The sequence below is a fragment of the Silurus meridionalis genome, chromosome 20 (assembly GCF_014805685.1).
Source record: "Silurus meridionalis isolate SWU-2019-XX chromosome 20, ASM1480568v1, whole genome shotgun sequence".
NCBI lineage: Eukaryota > Metazoa > Chordata > Actinopteri > Siluriformes > Siluridae > Silurus > Silurus meridionalis.
The window spans coordinates 4,729,043-4,737,500 of record NC_060903.1 but is presented as its reverse complement, the minus strand read 5'-3'; the positions used below and the strand labels follow the sequence as shown (position 1 = coordinate 4,737,500).

The 8,458-nt window shown below is 33.0% G+C and overlaps 1 long non-coding RNA gene across 3 annotated transcripts in view; it reads right to left on the bottom strand.

Annotated features, from left to right (window-relative positions):
* Positions 1–8,036, bottom strand: part of LOC124403353 — a 33,644-nt gene extending 25,608 nt beyond the window's left edge. The window contains exons 1-2 of one of the 3 annotated variants that reach the window (XR_006928888.1): positions 7,923–8,036; positions 1,851–1,969 (exon numbers count right to left, since the gene is read on the bottom strand). This is a non-coding gene — a long non-coding RNA (uncharacterized LOC124403353). Of the gene's footprint in view, positions 1–1,850; positions 2,125–7,922 lie in introns of those variants that run through there. The other 2 variants (XR_006928889.1, XR_006928887.1) reach the window with 2 other exon arrangements.
* Between the last annotated feature and the right edge of the window lie 422 nt (positions 8,037–8,458).

Sequence of the window (8,458 nt, the reverse complement as noted above, 5' to 3'; positions counted from 1 at the left end):
ATAAATAATAATAATAATAAAATAAAAACAATTATTATATTAATAATAAGTAGTGGAAGAGGAAGAAGAAAACGAAGTATGCAGCATTAAAAAAATTATATTTCCTATTCCACCTGTTGATACCTGTCAATAATAAAAAAAAAATTGCAGAAGTTTTTTTGTTTTTATTTATTTATTTTTTACTTTTTTTTATTCAAGGCAAAGGGCATAGCGTGTAATGCTGTTGTTGAACTAATAGAGTCAATTTGTCCCTCTGTCCTCGGTGCTGAAACACTCTCTCTCTCTTTTCACTATATAACACGCGACTTTCTTAAACAAACCAAGGAAATATATATTTTTACATAAATCTTTTCTAAGCTGTGTGTGTGTGTGTGTGTGTGTGTGTGTGTGTGTGTGTGTGTGTGTGTGTGTGTGTGTGCGCGTGTCTGTGTGCGTGTGTAAATGCGTGTGTACAATAAAATAAAATGCCTGACATTACAGTATTCTATTTTTGTTGCTATCAAAAATAACAGATAATTCTTAGCAGATATCTATTTTTCTGTATTTCTGTTTTCACTGTACGTTATCATTGTATTTTCTAGTTTATTCCTTTTTATTTTTATATTTAGAATTTAACTTATATTAAAAAAAATTAATTTTTCAAAATTTTTTTAATGTTTAATGTTTATGTTTTAAATATACATAGAAAAACATAAGTAAATAGAACAAAGCGCAAAATTAGTGATACATAAAGGCAATAATTATACCAACAAGCTCACTCTGGACTGTAAGAGTTTTTAAAATTATTTCTATTAATTTTCCTGTGCATTTTTCTTTGATTTCTAATGCAAAGATTAAAATGTTTATTTTATTTTTATTATTTCAATTTAAATTTACAGCACATGCTGCAATTTTTCAAAGTCATGTTTTTTTATCTGAAAAATAAATACAGACATTTTGTACGTTAGGTCTTGCATATGTACAAAGCATAAACGCTATATTTTTCAATATGCTATAAAAGACACCCCTTTAAAAAACTCTGCTCATCTTTATTAACCCCCCCCCTCCAGAATAAATAAAATAACCCTGTGCAAATAAAAGCAAGAGAAAAAAAAACCCTTCCCACAAACAAGAGGCCGAGAGAAAAAACCCATTAAAACCCCGCAAAGAAAGAAGTCAACATCAAGTTCAACAGCGCGCGCTGCTCCTCATTAGCATATGAATACTGTCTGCGCGAGAAAGTCTGGCCCCGCCCCATTTTCCCAGGCCCGCGCGCTCCTCGCCGCCTATTAAAGCCTGTGAAGCCTATTTGCATTGCACATCATTCATCTGTCCTACAGAAGTGAAACAAATATCACTGCATCTCAAATGGTTCTTTGCCTTTTTTCCCCTTTATCCGTGCAGCATAACAAATAAAATAATAGTCCCCCCAACCACCCACCCCACCCCCAATCTTATTGCAACCTCAAATTGTCCAGTGCTGTTTAGGAATTAATCTGCCTCACCCCAATATTCTTCTAGGATGATTTTGTACTATTTAAATATTTGCAGTAATTTGTGCACCCGTTGTAGTGCACTATCCCTATTAAATATGCAACCATTGGATATATGGACACTTTCTGGACCGTGTTACATCAACAAAATTATTTAAAGTAAATAAACTATCAGCACAATAATTCAACTTTAACATTGAAGAGAACGTCCATGTGAAACAGTTTAAAATCCATATTTAATTCGATTTTGATACATTTCAATACTAGAATGTACCCGAGATTAGACATGCTAGCTAAAAGTGAAAAAAGTACACCACACTATTGACATTTGTTAGATGGTATTATTAACACTAGGAAAGAAAAGGAGAAAAGACTCACCGAGTTGAAAAGGAGAAATCACCCAGTCCATTTGGCTTCATTCAACTAAAGAGAATGTTGTAGCTCAGCAGAAGGCCGGTTGGTTTCTGTTAAACTGATATCTGGGTATCCACAGGGACCTGAGTGAAAACGACGAGAAATACTATTTGCACTTTTTTTCTTATGGTTAAAAAGAAATTAAAACATATTTTACCCGGTCGTTGTCTGTTAAATAAACTGTATCTGTTCCTTCTGCTCTCTGCTCTCTTAGAGTGGGAGAGACACTGCGCGCGTGAGGGTGAGCGAGAGAGAGAGAGGGAGAGAGAGAGAGGGAGAGAGAGAGGGAGGGGGTGCGCACGCGAGAGCGAGTGACGTAGGAGCGCGGGAGGGATGGATGAGAGCGAGCTAGAGAAAGAGATAGATAGATAGATAGATAGATAGATAGATAGATAGATAGATAGATAGATAGATAGATAGATAGATAGATAGATAGATAGATAGATAGATAGATAGAAAAAAGGTAGAAGGCTATTTAAAGATAGATAGATAGATAGATAGATAGATAGATAGATAGATAGATAGATAGATAGATAGATAGATAGATAGAAAGGTAGAAGGCTATTTAAAGATAGATAGATAGATAGATAGATAGATAGATAGATAGATAGATAGATAGATAGATAGATAGATAGATAGATAGATAGATAGATAGATTTTTTTCTAAGGTTAAAATGGGCACCAATTATTGAACCTAATTGCCAGTAACTAACCCTTAAACGAATTTTAGACTCTGTTTTTATGTTAATTCATTTCGCCTGAAAGTCAATGAGCACATATCGGTTTCACTTCTCCAGACTCCTCTGTCTCATCTGCCAAAAGGAAACGAAATGAATGAACAGGCCCCTTTTTCATCAGGACACGTTTATAGGCACGTGCGAGATCTCGCGGTACTCTGCCGCAAACGTGATGTGATGATGAACTCACACCGAGCCGTGTTCACTAGTGCAGTAGGTGGTGTTTGTTTAAAGCTCAAATCAGGTATAAAACAATAACGCAGAATACAGAGCATCTACCAGCAAACAATAGGCAATAGGATGCATGTCGGACACAATGCAAAGCCACAGCTAAACCCGAACAGATGATCTGACTCAGTATAAAACAGACATTATTTACATCTTGTTTATACTGCGACTAATTTCATTTGCTGTACATTCTATATAATCAGTGTGGTGCTTTTGTACTACTAAAGGCGTGTTAAAAAAAGAACGCCCTTTTCTTTCTTTTGTATATATTTACATACCACGTGTCATCTAACAAACAAGCAAACAAACAAAACTGTTTACTTTCTCTGGAAAAAAAACGCTTCAAACAAACACTTTTACTTCTACAGTTGACTGAAATTTGGATTTTCTAATAACAGTAACAACTACAATAACAACAAAAATAATAATCATTATTATTATGATTAATTAGCATTTTTATTATTATTGTTATTATTATTGTTATTATTGTTTTATAGTTTAATCTCTGCCCTAAAATTCCTGGGAAGATCTCAAACAAAGATAGAAAATATCACGTCTTCTGTAGACAAGATACATTATTTGGACGTTTTTTTCTTCTATTTTACAGTAAATTAATCGTTTGCTTCATGCATCATATCAATAATCAAAACGGGTTGAATCGGATTTAAGTGGCATTTTTCCCTTCTGACTGTTTTTTGCCCGCAAATCTGTTTCCTTTCAAACTGCTTTTCCAGAATGTGATCTGTATCTGGTGCATCTGGAGGATCAGTAAATGTTCATTTTAATAACAGAAAGCGAAATATGTCGTTTACTGTACGAACGCAGATGGTTAGTTCTTTTTAATCAGCACACGTGTGTGCGTGTGTGTGTGTGTGTGTGTGTGTGTGTGTGTGTGTGTGTGTGTGCGTGTGCGTGTGTGTGTGTGTGTGTGTGTGTGTGTGTGTGTGTGCGTGTGTGTGTGTGTGTGTGTGTGGGTGCGTGTTTGCGTGAAAGAGCATCTACGAGAAAAACATTAAAACACCTGAATCAGAAATTCTTAATTTGTCCCTCAAAAGAAATCTTAAAGGTTTTACACAAAACCCTGCAAAACCAGTGTCCCAAACCTTATCAAATCAAATCAAATCAAATCTCAATTTTTGTCCAAGAAACCCTTAAATAAAGCCTAAATAATAAAGTTTGAAGCCACAAATTAAGCTCAGTTTAAGATTATAATGAATTTATTTGAAAAACATATAAAGCATATATTTTAAAAGAACACTGATTTATTATTGGACTCTGTTCACTTTTTATAAGGGCAATGCACTCTGCTATTTATATTCATTAAACCTATTTGATGAGTTTTATACAATATTTGTTCATTAAATGCATAAAAAAATTATTTACAATGGAATTTATATAAATTGAAATAAAACAGTCTACTTATTTCTCCCTTTTTCACAACAGTAACAGAATAATTGTAGAAATTGTACAAAATAATGTACAATAAAACATTCTCATAGTTTTGAAAATAATATTCTGATTTTATCATATTTACAGTTTAATATTTTAAACTACAACAATGTTCAAGTAAATATGTGAAAGGCTGGGCCTTTTTCTTTATTTTTTATTTTTTACATGCTTGTTATCATTTCTAATCAATTACTTTGACCTCTAACCTTGTTCGATATTCCCCAGTTAATTGATGCACAAAATCTGAAAAAAGTAATTTCATACGAGTTAAAAATTATTTATTTTTTTATTAATCTCTAAGGAAAGCCTTCTTTCATTCAGCTGACCAGAGTGCATGCATTTACCAAACTGTGTGTATTTACTGAACTGAAAACAAATAATCAACAGATAATAATTATATAGTTAATGCAGAATTAATACATACACATCTCTGGAGCAGTGTAACTATGTATTTAAAAAAAAATAATAATAATACATTCAATAATACTTTAATTACACCATACTATCAAATGTGCATTGTACAGTAAATGTCCTTTATTGCACTGGCATAGTGCGGGTGGGGGTGTATTTAAAATTGATTTAAAGGAACCATAAACTGTTGAGTAAATTTTGTTTCTTTGAGTAAGTTATACTTAGACATTTTAGCAGGATATATTAGGACCTACAGTGAGCAGGTTAAGATGTTAAAAAGTGTAATAAGATTTAAAATTGTGTATCTCAATGTTAGAGATTTATGTGTTTTATTGTAATGCTATATACTGTATATTATATAGTAGTATACGATTCAGATATATTGCATATAATATAATTTAAAAGCTTTTTTTAGTCTTAGTTGATTATATAAGTACAATATAAAATGCCAACTTACACATTTGCAATTTTTTACCATATTCTTTACTGTACAAACTTTTGTATTTGTGTTTGACTTTACAGTCTTTAAAAAAGATAGATCACTTTATTCATTTCAGGGAAAATGAAACAAAATCTTTCCTTGTTCCAAGTTTGTGTCTTCAAAGAGCACAATGCAAGTTTGTACATTGTAATATGTGTTTTATGTGCCTTCCACCTCGACACGTGTGGGCATCTTTAATGCTTTCTTCTCTAATTGTATTGTAAGCAATTGGTTAAAATGTGCTCCAAAGATCTGTGTTAAAGGTACAACAAGGTGTATTCTACTCTTGCGCAAAGAAACGGTAAGGTTTCGTTTGATTATTTTAAGAGTGTAATGATAAATAAAGGTAAGTGTTTACAACACCAAAACTATAGTAAATGATGGGCTGTAGTCTTTCCTGTTTATAAGAAAATTACATATTTAACATTACATTTTAAATGCACAGTTTTTGTCTTTATCTTTATTCTAAGGTTGGTGTGAATGCAGTTTTTTTAGATACTCATTCATTAATCTGGAACATTAAAAATGCAACAAAGTACATTGAACATTGCTATAATTTATGCACATATTATTTATTCTGTACTCGCTGTATTGTTATTTATTTTTTAATGTATATAATAATCATGTGAAAGAGAGCACACACACACACACACACACACACACACACACACACACACACACACACACACACACAGACATTATTAAGCATGCAGTCATGGTGTAGGTCCTCCTGGTTTTAATAGCTGATGATTCGGACCTCCAGTCTGTACGCTCTGCAGCTGTGTGCTCATGCTCATTCACACTGCATTCACTAACATCCAGTAATTAAATTAGAGCTCTACAGATGAACACTGGCCAATTTAATATAATACATATAATTTTCTGAAATCAAGTCATCACTGAGCAGCAGGCAAATGCTAAATTGACTCTCGTTCATTCGTTATTACATAGTAATACCTATGTAATTACATTATAACTAAATTGTTGTCCTCAGTTTATTTTAAATCACATATTTTTGTCCATGATTTACACAATGTAAATCAGGTGTTGTGTTTGTTGATTTGGGATTGTAATTAAGTGATATATAGGTAATTAAAAAAATATTTGATACAAAAATTATCTGAAGGGTGTCAATTTAAGCATCTTATAATCTACACAAGTCATATGCAGTCTATCACATAATGACATTACTTCAAGCCTAATGTTAGAAAAATGCTGTGCATCCCTCAGACAAGCAATAAGTGCTGTGAGTACTTGCCCTCGCACTGTATGCATTTATTTGAGAAATGTTCCAGTGTGTACGACTCTTATGCAAGCACACTATAAGAGGTGTTTAAATGACTATAATGCCAAGCTGCCAAGTAATGCAACAGATGCCAAATTGGATGCCCTACATAACTAAAGATTGCCCATGATGTCTAAAGAGCATACTGTAGTAAAGGAGTATAAGATAACCTAAAGAAATTAGGAATAAATCATAGAGGACTAAACGATATATATATTCTATATTTTATTCTATTTAATTCTATATTACTCAGCAATATCTTCAACAACATCTGACAAAAGTGTTCCAAATGACAATAGGATATACCAGATAACTAAAATAGCCCCTAATGATTAATGTCTGATTAATTAATTCAGGATATCGAAGATGACTAAAGTATGTCGAAGATTAAAAGATGTCTTAGGTGACTAAATTATATTCTATATAACTAAAGGTTACTAGATGACTAGATGATTAGTGCATTTAAATTTGCAGCCACGTTGCTATAAATGGCTAATCCATACAATTGTTATAAATATGAATAAATAATATTTCATTAGATTAAGTAGCATAATATTATGGGCAAGTTGAAGAAGTCAGATTGAACAAATTGAAAGAGCTGCTTTTTTGATTATTCTCACCTTATTAGCTGACGAACATACTAATTTGCTGAATCAGCTAATACATTCGGACTGCAGGAAGGTGAGCTGAGCAAAAGGATGGGAAAATGTCTAATTCCAATCACTCGGCTATAAGTAACATTAGATGGCTTTGCCATACCATTTTGTTTTCAGTATATTAAAATAATTAATATATAAATACCCAACTCTGCAAAAAATGATCTAGCTATTGCATGGTATGGTATGGAGTAAAATTTGCAGTTTCAATCTATGAGCAGTGTTAAAGGCTACTCCTGTTTGTACCATGATATATGTATAAAGACCGATTATTTAAACATCACGTGACGCGTTGCTCAGCAAGCCTGTCACGTGCACGAGCTTCCTAATGCCCAGCTTCACAGCCAACACACTGACATGATAATGAGGAATTACTTTACATTGGTTTTGTGTAGAAATTATGCACAAATCTATAGAAACAATGAAAGCATGAAATCAAGTGTTTCGACTTGAAAAATTAATTGAAATATCATACACAGCATGGGAAGAAAAATACAAGCATGCAAGTAATAGTAATTCACAGATGCACTGAAAATGATTCCAATAGCACATGAATATGCAAAAAAAAATACACTTTCGGTTTAAAAAAAAAAGGATTTTAAATTGCATGTAAAAAAGTGAGATTAAGAGGAAGTTTAAATGTAAACTTTTGCAATTTTTTAAAAATATGTTTTCAAAAGTTGCATTTGGTTTGTCTAAGACAAACCAAATGCAAATGCATTTTACAAATGTTTTTAAAAGGTTTTATAGCAAATCTCAGCGGTAAGAAAATGAGTTAAATCAACTTACACTGAGGAGATGGGTGTTGGAAGAGATCTTTGGGTCTTTGGGGAGAAAAAGAGAAAGTTTCCCTTCTCTCCCGCTTTTTAACTGAACGGAGGCGGGAGTTTATGCAAATGAGCGGCGACCCGAAGTGGCGCGTGTGAATAGTGGCGGGTGGTGTGTGTGTGTGTGTGTGTGTGTGTGTGTGTGTGTGTGTGTGTGTGTGTGTTTTGGGGGTATCTGTGCCTCCGTTCCCACGCGTACGCAAAGCCCGACGGTCAAGTTCAAGCTCGCGCCCCGAACACGCCCCAGAGCGGCGGCCCCCATTCAGCGCGAGACTCTTCTCATTGAAACATAATTTTTTTTTTTTTAATAAACCTATACGCTTCCCAAACAAATTTTTATTTTTAAATAAAATAAATTATGAAATCACAATTTCTTAATAAATTAAAAAAATATATATATATATATATATATATTTTTTTTTTTGCAGAAATGTTTGCAAATCCAACCTAGTTTGCATTGACTGTAGTGTGTTTTTGTTTGTTTGCTTTTTGTATGAA